Below are 19,393 nucleotides of genomic sequence, written 5' to 3'. Positions count from 1 at the left end.
TGAAGATCTTGATTTAATTCTAGGATGATACTTGAGAGGGTTTTTGAGTTTACTCTTTTGGTGATTAGGGAGTAAACATAAAATGACTAGTTTTTGGGGAGTAAACTCATGTTTATGCATGAGTTCACGATTTTGGATGATTTTTCGGCCCAAACACAAAAGTTTGGCGTGAACTTCTAAGACACGAGGTGTTTGCGGTTTTTAAATTTCAAAACCCGAGACGTCACTTTCTATCACCCGTTCGTTTAAAGAATAATATTAAAATAATCAAACGAACTTTAAATTGCTAAAAATAAGCAATAAAGTAATTAACTTATAATAAAAATGATTGACTTTTAGGGTTTGACCTAATGGAAATTTCGGGTTGTCACAATTCTCAAATGGAATTGTGAAATAAGAATCATTGGAAATGTGTTCAATTGATCTATTTCATAAGGAAAGGACCATAGATAAACATAGTGTACATGCTTGGAGTATAGGATGACTATTGTTTTAATTCAAGTATTTGGTTGATTGTTTGAAACATTCTACAATGAATAAAGTCTAATCATTATGGTGATTAAATAATAAGTGTTTTATTTATATTCAAAAGTTTTGAGACCATATTTGATTGTTTTATTCTTGTGTTTCACTTCGCATGTTTTACTTCCTGAGTAACTAGGTTACACGGACATCCAAAATCAATCATACTTTAGAAGTAAGTAATGAGGTATGACTATCATGAATCCAAGTGTAGATTGTCTAAGTGTTTAGACATAGCACAAGCTTGATGTAGTGTTCATGAGTACTTCTGAAATAAGATTTGTGTATTGGATTAAACCCACACTCATCTGAATCACTACACGCTCATCTGAATCAGTCATCATAAATCAGAAATCAAGAAACAGCACATGGATAGAGAGAATTATTATAATCCATGTCTCATGTCGACCCGATATCTTGTAGAACGGAGGAACATTTGATCCCTTATCTAAAGGACGTGTTGCTGATAAGATCAGAGTTCGACAACGGCTTTTGAGGGCTACGATTGCTAATTGAGTTATGAAGTTACATTGGCAGTTATAGTTATTAGAATCATCCAAGTGGGAGACTGTTGGATTAGGTGTATAAGCCCATAACTATAATTGGGATCTACTTGACCCGATAGTAGCATGGTCATTTTAGGTTGCCTTCACTAGAGCAATTTGATAGGTTGGATATTTGAGAAATAGGTTATTTATGATTTATTAATATATTGTAAGAATAATATATTAATTGAGAAATCATATTATTTAATTGGTATTGATCAAGAATTAATTTAGTAATCAAAAGATATTGATTAAATTTGCAGGGACTGATTAGGTAAATCGGTAATACTTATAGTTTGGGCTAATGATCCATGTTGATTAGGGATGGGCTAAATCTACGTGAGAGTCCATGAAGAGTTAGTCTAAAGGGCATATCATATGGATCATTGGAATACTTAAAGGTTTAAGTAAATTAGGGTTTTATGTATGAAACCCTAGGAATTCCACACTATAAAAGTAACCCTTGCACTCCCAAAATCATGACTTATGTTCTAAGAAGAAACCCTAGCCAAATTTGTGCCTCCTAACCTCTTTCTCATAAGCCTCCATTTGCTTTTGGTGTTTGTGACACATTAGATGTATCACACTTAAGGTACTAAGCTCTTGAAAGGACAAGGATTACAAGCTACAACAAAGAGGTATTCATCTAACTAATTTTTATGTTGTATATCTCCAATTGCATGCTAGCTAGGGTATATGCTTTGGATAAAATGAAATTACATGTATAACTTGAGAAAACTTAGATCCAAAGCATTAGGGTTGTATGTTCACCATAGGGATGTTATAGTGCTAAAAACCCATCAGATATATCCTAACAGATCCCCATAAGCAAAAAGCTGACTATATTCCTTTGGGATGTCCATGGCAGCACACGTTAGTTAATAAAGAAACCATGTGATATCCTTTAATTTTCAGAACCAATTAAAAATTTTCTTTATGCTTTATAATTTATTTATTTATATTTGCAGAAAATCCCAGTACAAAATATCTTTTTGATTACAAATGTTTGTTTCCAAAATGTTAAAACCCTAAGGATGTCATAATCAATACATATACATAAGTTACAACGTAAAGACCTGATGGTCCGGAATACTAGTGCAGGTAGTCTCTTAATCACTCAATATCATAATCAAGTTCCAACAGCTACCATACATCGACACCTGAAAGTGTCACGCAACAAAACTTTACTCTCCGTTCCTAGGTTACACACATTCTTCTAATAAGACTACCTAATATCAAACTTAATTGAATTAGGTATTTTCCATAATCCAAGATCATCCCTAGACTAGAATACAATGTCTGTAACCAACTTCTAATATCAACTTTATTCTTAGGCTACACTAACTGTCTTTAGAGTGTGTATATGTATATACAAGTTTATAACCCGTGGGAGCCACAGTTACAGAATTAATTAAACTTTTATAGTAAAAACTCAAAATTATTAATCATTATTTTTAATAAATTATTTTAAATATAGTATTAATTAAGAGATTTTTAGTTATATAAAATTATAATCATTGATTTAAATAAATATGTGAAATTATATCACTTTATAATTTGTATTAATTTTATTTAAGTTTTAGTCTATTGTTATTAATCTAATGTAATTAGGATGAGAAATTTAAAATTTGAAATTTGAAATGGAGAATCAATAAGTTGACAAGTCATATGCATTAATTAGGATGCATACTAGAATGACACATGATAAAAGAAGAATAAAATATACATTAATTAGGAAGCCTAATAGAGTGACACATGTCAAAAGGAGAATACAATTATTCTTTTATTAGAATAAGGATATATATATATATATATATATATATATATATATATGTATATATATATATATATATATATATATATATATATATATATATATATATATATATATATATATAGGGACATTTGCTAGAGTTAGATGGGAGTTGTTTTTATAGAAACCTGTCTTTGCACTCTGTAAACATTCAAAAGTGTAATAGAGCTGAAAACAAGATCATATTTACATCCATTGTTCAATCTCGCATTCTTACATACTTTTCTTTGTTACTTACTCAATTCATTGATTCATCAATTGGTAATAGAGTTAGATGATTATGATAATATTAGTGAAATTAGTGATCTAGAGGATGTTGATTGTTCCCAGTTGTCTATTGTTAATGATGCATCAACATCTAACGGGAAAGAAAAAGTTAAGGAATTAATGGTTAAGATTGAAACTGACAAACCCTCATGTTCGAAAGTTTGTGATTTCGACTTCGTAGACATCAGAGATAGTTAAACTGATGATAGTGATGATGAAAATGAAGAGAAAATTTCAAAGAAAAAGAAATCCTCAAAAGAAGACGAAATTCCCCGAATTGTGGTCGATCAATTGTGTGGTGATTCGCAAAAGTTCGAAAAGGTGATGAATGAACAAGGTGCTCACTTTCTGGAAATGAATACTGTGGTATATCCAAATTTCAAGTGATTGGATGATATTATTTTCCAAAATCAAGTGTTCGTTACTACTGGGAGTGTTGAGAATGTCAAACTAGAGTTCAAAAAGTTAGTAGAAGAAGATAACAAGAAAACATCAGATGAATGTTTCTTTGCAAATCAAAGCATAACTGAAAACACCCTAACAAAGAATTCGTACGTTTTTCAACGACAGAACCCACAAAGGAAATGGGTTGAAAAGTCAAAAGTTGAGAAAGAAATTCCAAAACCAGTTGTAGTGAAAAATAAAAATTTGTCAAACTAAACTCAAAAGAATTCAAAGATCAAATTGACAAATTTTCGAAAGATAATAAAATTTCAAAAAGACAAGCAAGAAAGAAAATTTTTTAGCAGACTGGTGAGTCTCAAAAGAAGTCAACTAAAACAACTAAACCTATTAAGTCAGTGAATTCAACAACTTTTTCAGACAAGAAGAAAAATCCTGCTCTAACAAATAAATCATTGTCTGAATGAATTTCACACAAAAATGTTTTCAAGGCTAAAAATCCATCTTTTCCAATGAATAATCATACATTGTCTATATCAAGTCATTCAAAGTCTGAAGCACAAAAATATTCAAATAAGTACACTAAAAATTGGTATTCTTCAAATCCACCACAAATGTTTTTTCAACGCCAACATTTCAAATAGACTGTTAATACAACATATGCTTAATCTTTTCTTACAAAACTAAATGTTGATTTCTTTCCTCAAAAGCCAAATTTTCCTAATCACACGAACAAACAAGTTTTGAAAATTTCGCATGAAAAAGGGTTGTCTTCAAGAGAGAATATTGATCATTGGCTAGAAGGAAGAGGAAAATGTATTAGTCAAGTAAATTCTCAAAGGAGCAAATTCACGAAGCCTATGAGAAGTATGTGAATACTTCATCAAACAGAAGTTCATCTTCTAAGGATTCAAACATATCAGTCAAAGCATGGAAACTAGTTTTGAAAGCAAAGAATGTTCAATCACAAACTCAGAATACGAAGGGTAATGTCAGTGAACATTTGAAACCATCAAAATCTTATGTTTCGATCTCTTTAAATGATGATGTAGACTTAATTGATAGTCTCAAAACCAAAGTTTGTGATTGGGTTAAAAGTTCTTCCTTACATTTAAAGTTTAAATCTAATTTCCAAGGACCCAAAAAGCCTTGGGTACCTAAATTCTTTCTTTGATTGCAAGTACTATGTGACGAGAAATATGATAACAAATGGTACATTGATAGTGGTAGTTCTTGTCACATGACTGGGAAGATGGAGAATTTACGAGATTTTCGAAGTTTAAAGAATGGAGGAGTTGTGAAATTTGGTAAGAATAAAAAATGTCAAGTCAAAGGATATGGGAAAATCACGAATGGTCAATTCACAGTGAATTGTGTTGCTTACGATGAAGGTCTTCAACATAACTTGATAAGTGTTTCACAACTTGTTGTGGGCACTGGCAATCAAGTACTTTTCAATGAAGAGGGAAACATCATTTCGAATGTCAACACAAAAGAAGTTTTGCTCAAATCAAAAAGGAAAGGTGACATGTTCACATTGGGCATCAATCCAATAGTAGGCAAACCATCTGTATGCCTTCTTTCGAAAACTACATCAGACATAAGTTGGCTTTGGCATCGAAAATTTTAACAGCTCAACTTTATAAACATCAACAAACTTGTTGTACAAGATTTGGTAAGAGGTTTACCTGTACTTACATTTGATAATGATTCTTTATGTGCAGCTTGTGAAGTTGGCAAGCAACATAAACAAGGTCATCCGATCACGATTGATTCGAAAATTGTCGAACCACTGGAACTATTACATATTGATTTGTGTGGTCCATAGATAGTTTCAACAATCAACAAGAAACAGTATATTTTAGTAATTGTTGATGATTTTTCAAGATTCACGTGAGTTTATTTTCTCAGGCTTAATTTTTATCACACCCCCATACCAAGGATGGCGGAGACGTCCGGGGGTGGAGGACGTCATGTAGAGGATATGAACTCACCTTATGTGATTTCAGTAGATGGATGATGGAGAAAAGAAGTGTTCAACTCAAGAACACTTGGGAGATGCTTGAAGATTTGAGGATCTAACAATAAATATGACGATATTTGTGTAAGCAATCTATGATTTGGATGAAGGATAGTAGAATATCTAAGTGTAGGAGGAAGATACTTACCAAATGTGGAGGAAAAATCTAAGATCAGCCCTTAAATCTCGAAATTTTAGAGAGAGGAAGTGATAGAGAAAATATGTTTGATCTTTGGTGGAAGAATGAGAAAATGAGAGAAGTGTCAGGAAAGAGGAGAGTTTTCTAGCCTTTGACCAATTGTGTGGTTGGAAAAAGGTGGGAAAGGTACGATGAAGTGACTAGGTATGGGCTGATGGGGAATAGTGACATGGAGTGGGTATGGGAGGTTGCTTGTGTCATAGATTAAAACAAAGTCAACACTCCACCTCTTGTACTTCACCCACTCTTCTTGGATAAGGTTTTATTCCCAATTAAGGGGTCTTATATGTTAAATTAAAGTTTTGGGTGAAAATCCCGCGTTAAAACGATGAAAAACGAAGCTAAAATGAAGTCGTAGTCGAAAACCGGAAAGAAACGAACTTCCAGCGAGACCTCTCGGTCCTGGCCGGAGGTTCGGTCCTCCTGAGGCTGGGCGAGAGGTGAAATGAAGCGAAACAACAAGAAGCGAAATGAACTGAGAGGCAAAATGGACCGAGAGGCGAGGTTCGGGTCTTGTGCAAGGTTCGGGCCCGAAAGGAGGTTCTCTTCTGACACTTTGCTTCTGATAGGTTCGGCTCCTTGAGAGGGTTCGACTCCTTAAGAGGGTTCGGCTCCTTAAGAGGGGTTTCGGGTCCTTAAGCCTATTTTACTTGTTTTTACCTCGTTTTAAGCCGTTTTTGACCTGGTTAAGGGTCGGGATGGCCCGAAAGACTATAAAAAGTTTAAGGAACTTTTGAAAGAGATTTGGGAGAGATTTCACATTCTTAGAGAGATTTCTCATACAAAAAGAGATTTGGGAGAGATTTCACATTCTTGGTGAGATTTCTCATACAAAGAGAGATTTGGGAGAGATTTCACATTCTTGGAGAGATTTATCATACAAAGAGAGATTTGGGAGAGATTTCACATACTTAGAGGGATTTGGGAGAGATTTGACATACATTGGGAGATTTGGGAGAGATTCTTGATAAAAAGAGATTGAGTGAAAATGATTGAGAGAGGTTTCGTGTGTGACATTTGTGAGTGTCCGGCTTCGCAATGCAAGGTCTGTAAACCCTGTTAAGCCATGTTTAAGGGCCTTACACACTCCTGATGAGTATGCAACATTGTTTTATCGGTTTGGTTCATTAGTTACCACAGTTTTACGTTGAGGAAATCTAGATGCACGTACTTTTTAATTTATGACTTCTCATTAGACTAGCAAGTTGTATAGTATATACCTAACATGAGCTCTAGTACACAAGGGTTAGTTGAGTTGACCGGTTTGACTTGTTAACTTCATTTGACTTTGACTTGACCAGAAATTGATAGTTGTCACATCGTCCCCCCGTTAGAGGGAATTTCGTCCCGAAATTAGCACTTTGACCGGGACTTCAAGAATTTGGAGAAAAAGATGGGGGAAACTTTTCGTAGTACAAGAAATTGATATTGTGGGGACCAATCCGTCTGATATTAAATGACACCCTGGGAATTTCTTATTGTAACTTGATCTAAGTCGACTTAAAGGAGTTATGGTGTTGAAATGATAATGTATTCTATGTGTGCCTTTATGCTCCTCGCTATAAAGTGGAGACTTTGATTCATTTCGATTTTGCCAAGTAGTAAGTGGGCACACCCACGCTTTACCGAAGTTAATCACCCAAGCTATTTGCATGTCGTCTAAGGTTTGAATAATCCCTTTAGTTATGCCCGATGGTTTGCTGTTAGTAGGCCATACTTAAGTCTAACCTAGTTCCCTGCAAGGGTCGCACAATCTCTTTGATGTTCGTTCTAGTCGGTTTCTCCATCCTGTCGGGTTCTTTGATTAGTAGGGAGTGTGTGGATTTGGCCAGTCCGTCGACGGTTACTCAAATGGTATTGAGACCACCCATTGCCTTGGGTAGCTTGGTTATGAAGCCCGTGGTTAGGAACTCCTGCTTCCTTTCAGGTATCACTAGTTGTTGTACGAGATGCGAAGGCTTCCTGTATTCTCTCTTGTCATTGGCACAAGTCCGATACTTGCCCATATGTGTAACGATGTCTGCTTTCCCATTTGTCCACTGATGACATTCTTTGAGGTCCGGACACATCTTGTCCGAGCCTGGATGAAGGGAAGTAGTGAGTTTTTGTGTGCTTCGTTCATGACATTATTTTCTGAATCCATCAACCTCGTTGTCCAGATCCGGTTCATGGAATAACATGTATCGCCGTCCGTGCCCTCTAGGTTCTTATGATCGGTGAAGATTGTATGCTTCATGTCATAGAGATGGTGCCTCTAGACCTCTAGGGCGAACTCTACTGCTCCTTGTTCAAGGTCATGCGTTATCTAACCTACCTCGTACGTCTTTAGCTGGCTTAAGTCATAAGTAATAACTTCTCCTCAGAGCGCTGCATAGGGCCTACTGTAGTGTTCCTCGATTGCTTAGCTCGATAGGAAGCATGTGGGTTTTGTTTACGCGACTTGACTTATTCAGATGATAGGGCATTCACTTGTACTCCTGGGTAACCTGGCCCGCAGTTCATGGCAGGACTCGTACCTGGTCGTATCTGTCCCAAGCTTCTGTGCTTGAACCTTGTCTGCTGTATGTGTGACAATCCCGGAGAGTCTCCTGGAAATACTTGGAATAAGGTTTCCGGAAGTATAACGCTCCTCTGGTGCATGTTTTGGGGTTTCACAGCAAGAGATGACCCGGAGGTCCGTGTTGGATGTGTTTATGGGAGACAAGGGTTTCGTTATTCAGTGGGTTAGGTGAAGGGTCCTTTTGTAGTCGTTAAATTGGGAAGATGAGGACTATACTAATCGGACTAAATGGTGACAACCGAATCTTTTTAGATAACATGTGTTAAGCTGTATTCATAAGAAGAGATCACTAGAGTGATAGAGTATCTTGTGTTTATTTTCAGGGTGTTCCGTTTTGTTTGATATTATTATTACTGTAGATGATTCATACCACAGTGTCTAGCACTGGTAGTGGGTGTGTTTCGATAGCCAGTAATGATACTTGATATCATGATTCCTAACAGGTCTCCCTACGATTGAGCAGTATATGAATGTTGTATGTAAGTTGATGTTGGTGAAATCATCGAGTGGGTGGCCCTACTCAATTCCTACTACTAGACATGGAATAGGAGTCAGGATGGAATTATTTTTTTCAAGACTTCAGTATTTTGATTATAATTAACCCCGATGTATGTACAAAGTCATCACCTCTTACAGGTAATGATCCTAAGGTCATATATGAATGTCTTTGGTTTGATTTGATGAGAGAGTATTTTAACTATTTTTAGAAAGACAATGATTTTAGCAAACATACCAAATTCATTACAAACATATGGTACTTAAACGTTTTTGTCGTTGTAAACATTACAAAAGTCCTAATATGGTTCCCTGTTACCTTTGTTGGTTCGTTTGTCACACTCCTACGGCTCCCCCCGTCATTCCTCTTAGTTGGACAGTTTCTCTTGAAGTGTCCTATTTTGCCACATAGGAAGCACACTGGAATTACTTTGGTATTGGGGGTTGACGCGATGTACGAAGTCGGGGCCCTACAGAAACAGACGGTATGCCCTTTCCTGTTGCAGTTTTTACAGTGCATCTCCCAACAATCCCCATTGTGATGGAAGCCACATTGGTTACACCTTGGGAGTGATCCCTTATATGGTCTGGCCGACGTTTGGGTGGCAGACCTTGTGGCTAGTGTCATGGAATTTGTCGTGACTGCTGTTGTAATTATAGGGGTGGCTGCGGGTTGTTGTCTTTTAGTGGATTTCTGAGATTGGTTGTGCTCCTTTTTATTCCAAAACTTCCTCTTCTTGTTCGTAGGTTTGTGTTCTGAGGCATTTTTGTTGGCAGACACCCGTTGGTGTTCCTGATTGTTACAACATCCTGCATTGTCAGTACCACTTCCGTCTCTGCTAGCATTGTTAGCATTTCATTGTGCCATGACGGCTGTCACGGCTGGCGTGACTGCAGCTTGAATAGTAGTAGAGTCTATCTGCAGGGTTGGCGCCTTGCTAGTTGGTTGGTTGCCTCTTGGTGAAGACATAGCTCTATTTCATGATGTAAAATGACTTCGTGAGTGGAAATAATTATCTCAGGTGCATCCTTACGATTTATATTCACATATATAAATTCTTTCACATTACTGTACTATTCTCAGTGTTTCTGCTAACGTTCCTGGGATGGAGTTATGACAGTAGGTAGGAGTGGGTTTCATACAGGCGTTAAGCTTTACTCATCTTAGGATCATGATTCTCCACACACTTAGCTGAGGAGTTTTAATGGGATCCGGTGCATTAGTGCTAGTATGATCGCACCCTATAGGTCTATGAAGGAAGCACCTCTCAACCATGGTGTTTAAAGGTGAGATGGAAATGAGTTTTTAGGATGACTATACGTCGCGAGTTTACTAACTAAGTTTATCTTAGTTCATTTTGTAACGTATTTCGGTTGTTTTATGGTTTTCTGAAAACAATTCATAACACGAGCCTATATATGATAAACTCATGTATTTTAGTAGTTCTGTATCCAAGTGAAACCTTGAAATTTGATCCAAGTTAGGCCTTTCTTACGACCATTTGATGTATGCCTAGTGGTATGATTAAGACTTAATAGACCCTTGAGTCTGATGGATCTGCCGTAAATCAATTTTGTTAATATGATTCTAGAAATTTTGGTTTCGGAGAATGTTTTGGCTGAAATGTAGGTCTACACTAGATTATTGTAAGGAAAGTTTTGATAGAAACTAAATCTCTTGATTAGTATGACCGCTCAAATCGCAGTGTCATGCTTACGCCTAGAATAGAGTATCACCAACGCATACTCATGAACCTAATTTACCAGGTCTTGTGAGCGGTATGAACTCTACTCACGATTGTCCGTCCCTTGTGATGCCTGAGGCAAGGTCGATGCATCTTGTAGCTTTGCCAATCGATGCTTGGCTACAATCATCCTCTCTTTGAACGCCGTGTGTCTACCCTGTTACTCTCTTTCCTCTTCACGAGCGGTGATAAGGTCCTAGAAAGGGAGTTGGTCGGGAGTAGCAGTCTAATTCTGAGTCACGGGTACGTGAGATGGTAGGGTTCGTAGTAGAGCGTAGTTTTCTGAACTCGAGTTGTAGTCTTCCTGTTTTAATCTCCGATGTTCGCGATCCACCGGGAGGGCTCTGTCATTCGGTCCCCCATGTTTGAGGTCATAGCACCCTCGTTGGTCTCCACATGGTGGTTTTTTTCATTGCTGTCGACATTCAACCCTCGATCACGATTGCCCAACGGGGCACAAGTTCGATGTAGTCGAAACGGTTCACGGAACCCTTGCTATGCATGGAGGATTGATTACCTCCGGTTCCGCTTCTGATTCTTCTCGTAACCATTCACCATTCCTCGGGTTCGGATTAGGAAAGTAAGGGTCGTCCGGTAAGTAGGATATTGCTATGTTGTAGTTGCGAGAATAGGAGTGGAAGAGATAATTACTAGGCGTCTAACTCTATAATTAATTACTTATAGGGGGGGTGATCCTTATTAGTTACTTCTATAATGACATAGTGCATACTAATTACATATAACAAGATACGATAGACCTTCGAATAAGTGATCCTACCCTAGGTCCACATCCAAACAAGGAAAAGGAAGTAAGGCAATGACCAAAAATTCTAAGTCTATGATTTCTAAGTTATATATAACCTTAAAGTATCCACTTAAGGACTATAGACCTATTATTAAGGATCCATTTAGTTTTCATATAAGTTATGATATTACAAAATACTCCTATAGTATTTTAAACTCATGTTCCGTTCTAATGTTCTCATTGTGGTAGTGTTGGTAAGTTTTTAGACTTGTTGCCATATCACAACCATTCTTGGGCATGTGCTAATCACTCCTCGGACCAACATAGTTGATCAGGCTATGCCACTCCCAAGATTGACCATACATCCCCGAGCTTACCTGTGATATCCAACAATCGTTACTTTTGTTTTGTTCTAGAATGATGCTGACCTTAGTATGTATGCATGTATGTATACTTTTAATAAGAAACTATTTATTTCTAAAAGTATGATTGTTTTGAAAACTTTAAATCAGAGACCTTAATCCCAATGCATTTATAGTTTGTATATCTTATGTGGTTCGATATACTGAGTTCAATATAAACAATGCTCTGATACCAATCTGTCACACCCCCAAACCAAGGATGGTGGAAATGTCCGGGGGTGGAGGACTTCATGTAGAGTATCACAACAACGAGTATAATAGTGCTCAAAGTAAATACAACCATCATAAATATAATTGAAAAAGTTACACCAAAGTATATGTTTACATGATTCAAATCAATTACATTATGATACAAAATGAACCGTTTGACGATTATCGTCCCATCCTCAAAACGCTGTTGATTTCCCGTTTCACTGAATTTTTGAGAATACAAGTAGTTTTGAAAAGTGTCAACACAAAGGTTGGTGAGTTCATAAGCTTTTGACAGTAAGAGTTTGAAAATCGATCTTTGTAAAGAGATGTATGTTACCAAGAAAAATCCAATATTTTCCTTATAAAAGTTATGTGGTCCTAAATACCAGGACCGAAAATGAACAAGAATTTGTCATACTTAAAGATATAAAAGTGGTTTCAAATTGGCGTAAAAACCCTTTCTGGTTTGAGAAAACTCCCATAATGAATGGTGTGTAGTCTTAAATGCCAAGACTGAAAATATACAACAATATCTGTAATTATTGATATAAAAAGTGATTTTAAATCGACATAAAACCCTTTTTAATATGAAGGCGTACAAGTATTTTTCCATACTTAAAGTAATTTCAGTGAGCTAAATCGACATAACTCACTAATTTAAAGTTAGAACCCATAAATCTTATGATTTGTTAATACCATATGTGAGCTATCATAACCATACTTGACTTAGACGGCCTCGTAATGAGACGTTCTTCAGGCGTCGCCGTTAAATGACACTTGTCACCATAGACCTGCCGGTCTAGCTGTTGCAAGCAGCTCTGGTGTGGGTTTGTCAAACTCAATATAGATCTATACACAACTATCACATTCTCCCTACAAGAGACTCTGGTTACAATTTACAAGACTTTTTGAATTGGTTACTTTGGAAGTAACCCGAAGCGAATGACTCACAAATTTATTCATTAACAGATTTATGTGAACTAAACTGAAAACCTTTGGTAAATAAGTTTGAGAAGTAAATGATACATAAACTATACCTATTATAGTTTATCCAAATGTTTGTAATGTATAAGAACTCTTTTATGAAAATGCATTAGTGTTATGAATCCATAAACTATGCTTATTATAGCTTAATATTCGTGTTCTAAATGAATGAGTAATCTTATCATGAATGACTAAGTTAGTTTATGATCAAAAACTAACAAGGAAACACATTCAATATTTAGAACTTATTGTTATACACTTTGCTCAACATAATACAAAGTGTTATGAAAGTTATATGCTGTTAACTAATTTTAACCTTTCTTTGCTGTTTTAGAAAAGTCATAGAAAAATCATACGAAGTCGAAAACTAAATCCGTAAATTCTGAGAGTTCCCAAAATGTATCTAGTTTACTCAAAATTTTTATCATGATTTTTAATGACCTCCAACTTGGGTGAAAAAGTCCATAATCACAGACTAGTCTGGATTGATGTTTGAAATGATAGGTAGTTTTGTAAAAATCACCATAAATTGTAGAAAAAATTGTATGTAGATGTGCAAGTAGTAATTTTAAAGCTATGACCTGGAACTGCTTCCATCTAAAATAGTTTTGAAAACAAAAATGTTTAAGTTGCCCAAAACAGTCCGTGCATGGAGTTGAACTTTTCTGATGAAGGCTGTTAGAAAAGTTTAGTTATGTTCTTGGTGTTTTAACTTGTATCCCCCCCTAAAACTTAAGAAAACATGAAAATAAAGGGGTATGAACTCACCTTATGTGATTTCAGTAGATGGATGATGGAGAAAAGAAGTGTTCAACTCAAGAACACTTGGGAGATGCTTGAAGATTTGAGGATCTAACAATAAATATGACGATATTTGTGTAAGCAATCTATGATTTGGATGAAGGATAGTAGAATATCTAAGTGTAGGAGGAAGATACTTACCAAATGTGGAGGAAAAATCTAAGATCATCCCTTAAATCTCGAAATTTTAGAGAGAGGAAGTGAGAGAGAAAATATGTTTGATCTTTGCTGGAAGAATGAGAAAATGAGAGAAGTGTCAGGAGAGAGGAGAGTTTTCTAGCCTTTGACCAATTGTGTGGTTGGAAAAAGGTGGGAAAGGTACGATGAAGTGACTAGGTATGGGCTGATGGGGAATAGTGACATGGAGTGGGTATGGGAGGTTGCTTGTGTCATAGATTAAAACAAAGTCAACACTCCACCTCTTGTACTTCACCCACTCTTCTTGGATAAGGTTTTATTCCCAAACATGTGATTAATCATTAATTAAGGGGTCTTATATATTAAATTAAAGTTTTGGGTGAAAATCCCGCGTTAAAACGATGAAAAACGAAGCTAAAATGAAGTCGTAGTAAAAAACCGGAAAGAAATGAACTTCCAGCGAGACCTCTCGGTTCTGGCCGGAGGTTCGGTCCTCCTGAGGCTGGGCGAGAGGCGAAATGAAGCGAAACAACAAGAAGCAAAATGAACCGAGAGGCAAAATGGACCGAAAGGCGAGGTTCAGATCTTGTGCAAGGTTCGGGCCCGAAAGGAGGTTCTCTTCTGACACTTCGCTTCTAACAAGTTCGGCTCCTTGAGAGGGTTCGACTCCTTAAGAGGGTTCGGCTCCTTAAGAGGGGTTTCAGGTCCTTAAGCCTATTTTACTCGTTTTTACCCCGTTTTAAGCCGTTTTTGACCCGGTTAAGGGTCGGGATGGCCCGAAAGACTATAAAAAGTTTAAAGAACTTTTGAGAGAGATTTGGGAGAGATTTCACATTCTTGGAGAGATTTCTTATACAAAAAGAGATTTGGGAGAGATTTCACATTCTTGGAGAGATTTCTCATACAAAGAGAGATTTGGGAGAGATTTCACATTCTTGGAGAGATTTCTCATACAAAGAGATATCTGGGAGAGATTTCACATACTTAGAGGGATTTGGGAGAGATTTGACATATGTGGGGAGATTTGGGAGATATTCTTGATAAAGAGAGATTCAGTGAAAATGATTGAGAGAGGTTTCGTGTGTGACATTTGTGAGTGTCTGTGTAACAGCCGGATTTTCAGGTATCTTGTATATTTATGTTTTTTTTTTGGTGTTTTGTGAGGGGACTCGGCGGGTTGGAGCTCAGACTCGCCGAGTAGGGTCGCGGATCTGGTCGCGGGATCGCGCCTGGACTCGGCGAGTCAGCGCTGTGTAATGAAACCCTAATTTCTCGGGTTTGGGACCTATTTAAAGGGCCTTATGGCCGTCATTTGTGCTCACCAGTCCCTTGAGTGAAACCCTAATCGAGTGTGAGCGTTTGGAGCAAAGTAGAAGGCCATTATTGGTCTTGGAGGTGTCAGTTTTGCAAGGAAGGAGAGAACTAGCTAAGGGAAAGCAAGTGGAGCCACTTCTGAGAGTTTGGAGTCCAGAGCATCACTATTGTGGTAATAATTTCGAGTTATCTTCTTCCTTTTTGATGTTTATTTTGATTTAGGGTTTGTTGAACCCTTTTGTGGTAAGATCTAGTGCCCCCTTGGTCCCTTATGTGGTTTAAACCATAGATCTGGACCCTTGGAGGTCCAGAGTGTCCCTTTGCCCAAGCTTTTTGGGAGTCAATGGAGGTTTTGGATTGGAATCCTTATACCTTAGGTCAAAACTCTATTTATGAGCCATGGGGTGTGTTATGGGCATCAAGATAGAAGCTTTACGTGATGAATCAGTCTAGGGAGGCCAAATCTATAGATTGTGGAAGCAGATCTGACCTTAGAAGCAAGTTGGAGTGGTTGCATGGCATGGACTCGCCGAGTCTGTTCATCAGACTCGGCGAGTAGTTTGAAGATTGCCTTGGGTTCGCTCAGTGAGTGGTCCAATCGAGCCACGGGTTGACTCAGTGAGTCAGGGTGAGTTGGAGAGGGACGGCAGGTGGACTGAGTCGAACTGGGACTCGCCGAGTTGTTCTTGAGACTCGGCGAGTTGAGTCGGGGTGGCCCCGCGATTCTTCCAGATGAAACTCGTCGAGTGAGGGGGAATACTCGACGTGTAGGAAGGGAATTTTAGAGAGTTGGTGAAAACGTCTAGACTCGCCGAGTCGCCATAGCGCACTTGCCGAGTTCGGTCAAAGTTGACCGTTGACCGAAGTTGACATGTGTTGACTTCTTAGGGATAGTCAACCTTAGAAGATATAAAGTGTTAACTAGAGACATATGATGTTATAGGAGGATTAGAGCTCGGAGGATCGAGCACGAGGGATTTCCAGGATTCGTGAGATACCGAGATACGCAAGGTGAGTCTTCTCACTATACTTTACCTTGAGTAGGTAACCAGAGTTATGTGATAGAGTATTTGTATGCTATGTATGTAATGTGTTGTACTGCATTATTTCTATGTGATTTATGTGGTGCATGTTTATCAGAGCTAGAACCTGAGGATTCACAGAGTTTGGGTGCATGGACCCACAGAGTTATAGCCTCGAGTGGCTAATATGTGTTATATGTGGTATTTTGGGGAACTCACTAAGCTTTGTGCTTACAGTGTTTGATGTTATTGTTTCAGGTACTAGTGACGACCGCGGGAAGGCGCTGGTTTGATCCGTACACACACACACGGAGTTTTTACATTTGTGATCTTGGGATTTTGTATTGACTTGAATTGGATAATTAATATGGTTGTTTTATGAATATTAATTGAATTATGTTTTATGAAAATTTGAAAATTTTGTTTTGAAATTTACGGTGTTACAATTTGGTATCAGAGCCTTGGTTTGAGGGATTCGGTTACACCTTCGAGAGTATTTGAACTCAAACTGAGGATTTGGAAAGATATTTTCAAAAGAAAACCTAACTTTTCTAAGAGTAAAAGATTTTCTTGAAAAAGAAGCAAATTCCAGGAAGAAACGTGTATACGATCAGTCAACGCCCGAATGGTGAATTCCCAAAATACCTTTATATTATGTAATATTGATATTGATATGATGTATCTGCATGCTAGAGTAGGCTAGGTATTGCTATTAGGACTAGAGTGACCTGATTTGTGATGCCTTAGCCTAGGGAGAGGTGAGCTGCTATGAGATGCTTGAGAGTGAGTAGGTAGCAGCGAGGGGTATATGAGAGATCTATTAGAGAGTGGTATACGCATGATAGAGTACTTGGGATTTGGGACCCGAAGAGGAAGATTTGGGGTGTGTACTGAGACGGTGTGGACAGTAGTATTGGGCCCGTACTACTGAAAGCATCGGGGCGGTGCACAGTCCAAATAAGAATCTTTGGGATACCAAGAATCAAGGAGGGATGGATTGTTGAGTGTGAGTATGCTCGAGTGAATTCTAATTTATCACATGTTGTATTTCAGAGGTTGATCATGGTGAGGACACGTCATATGCCGGAGGGTGCCGGAGCTAGTGATGAGGAGATTCGACAGATCATTCATAAGGAGGTGGCTGCGGTCATCAGAGTTGAGATACCAGAGATGCTCGGGTCTATTAAGACCGCACTGATTGAGACATTTGATGAGCGTTATGCCGCTCTTTCTGAGGCTGCCGTTGCAGCGGCTACCGCAGCGATCGCTGCAGCGAGACCCCATGGAGGTGATGCGTCGTTGTTTCGGGAGTTTAGCAACACCAAACCACCAGAGTTTGATGGGACACAGGATCCGGTGGCAGCTATGAGGTGGATATCTGATATGGAGGGGTGCTTCTTCACTTGCTCATCTCCTGAGCATCTGAAGGTTCGGTTCGCGCTAAACCAGCTTCGCTTGGGAGCAAAGGACTGGTGGAAGTTTGTGACGGTGCATTTTACGCCTGCTGAGCTTTCGGCGGTGACCTGGGAGAGGTTCACTACCATGTTCCGGGATGAGTACGTTCCCCAGGTGGAGAGGGAGCGTTTGGCACAGGAGTTTCTGACCCTCAAGCAGGGTACTGAGTCAGTTATAGCGATCACGAGGATGTTCCATGAGAGGGAGATGTTCTGTCCTGAGCATGTGTCCACTGAGCAGGCACGTATGAGCCGCTACTTGAGCATTTTGAGACGGGATATTCGGGAGTTCGCCGCGAACTCCTCGTATCGGACATTTGCTGAGCTTCAGGCAAATGCCCGAAAGAGGGAGATTGAGCTTGAGACGCAGGCCAGGGAGGAGGCGGAGTGTCAGGGGAGGGATCGGCGGCCGGCACAGTCTCAGCCGGTAGCCAAGCGGGCCAAGCCCGCTGATCCCAAACCCGGGAGCCAGAAGGGCCACACTTGCGGGAAGTGCGGAAAGGGTCATGATGGAGTCTGTCGAGCAGGATCTTGCTACAAATGTGGCAAGGAGGGGCATATGGCCAAGGACTGCCCCAAGGGTTTGCAGTGTGTTTTCACTGCAACCAGACCGGACACCGGAAGGCGGAGTGTCCGCTGTTGCGCGGAGCATCTCAGGGATCTGCTCCTGCCGCCATCAGAGCTACAGAGAGTCGGCCCGTGAAGGCCGAGGCCCCGAGAGCTCGAGGGAGAGCCTTTCAGCTGACTGCGGAGGAGGTCCGCGCTGCACCCGATGTTGTGGCTGGTACCTTCCTTGTGAACTCTGTGCCTGCTTTAGTGTTATTTGACTCGGGTGCGAGTCGGTCTTTTGTATCTTTGGCCTTTAGTCAGCATATCAGTGTTAGTCGTGAGGCATTGAGTCAGCCTCTGAGGGTTTCCATAGCTTCCGATAGAGTGATTTGTGCCACGGAGGTCCTTCGGGGATGTGTGTTAGAGATTTTTGGGGTTGAGTTTCCGATTGATCTGGTTCCTATTGCGATGGGTGACGTCTGTGTCATTGTGGGCATGGATTGTTTGAGCCGATTCGGCGCGATTATCGACTGTGAGCGTCAGCTGGTGACCATACGAGATCCTAGTGGGGGAGTTCTTTCAGTGTACGACGAGGGTACACGTTCTGGATCAGCCTTTTGTTCGGCCGCTAGGGCGAGGCAGTGTTTACAGCAGGGCTGTAAGGGTTTTATGGCATATGTGATGGATACGCGGGTGATCTCCGAGAGCCCGAGTTCAGTGGAGGAGGTTCCGGTGGTGCGTGAGTTTCCAGATGTTTTTCCCGAAGAGTTACCGGGTGTGCCTCCCGTGAGGCAAGTAGAGTTCAGTATTGATTTGGTTCCGGGGCCGCGCCTATCGCTAAGGTGCCTTATCGTCTTGCACCTCCAGAGATGAAAGAGTTATCCTCGCAGCTTCAGGAGCTGCTGGGGAAGGGGTTTATTCGGCCGAGTAGCTCGCTGTGGGGAGCGCCCATTCTGTTTGTAAAGAAGAAGGACGGCTCGCATTGAATGTGTATTGATTACCAAGAATTGAACAAGCTGACGGTCAAGAACCGTTACCCGTTGCCGAGGATCGACGATTTATTCGATCAGTTACAGGGAGCATCATGGTTCTCCAAGATCGATTTGAGGTCGGGCTATCATCAGGTGAGGGTGCGGGATGAGGACGTCCAGAAGACAGTGTTCAGGACGCGATATGGGCATTATGAGTTTGTGGTGATGCCTTT

This window comes from Lactuca saligna, chromosome 5 (assembly GCF_052625555.1).
Source record: "Lactuca saligna cultivar CGN05327 chromosome 5, ASM5262555v1, whole genome shotgun sequence".
Taxonomy (NCBI): Eukaryota; Viridiplantae; Streptophyta; class Magnoliopsida; order Asterales; family Asteraceae; genus Lactuca; species Lactuca saligna.
The sequence above is the reverse complement of the archived record's forward strand: the minus strand, read 5'-3'. Positions refer to the sequence as shown.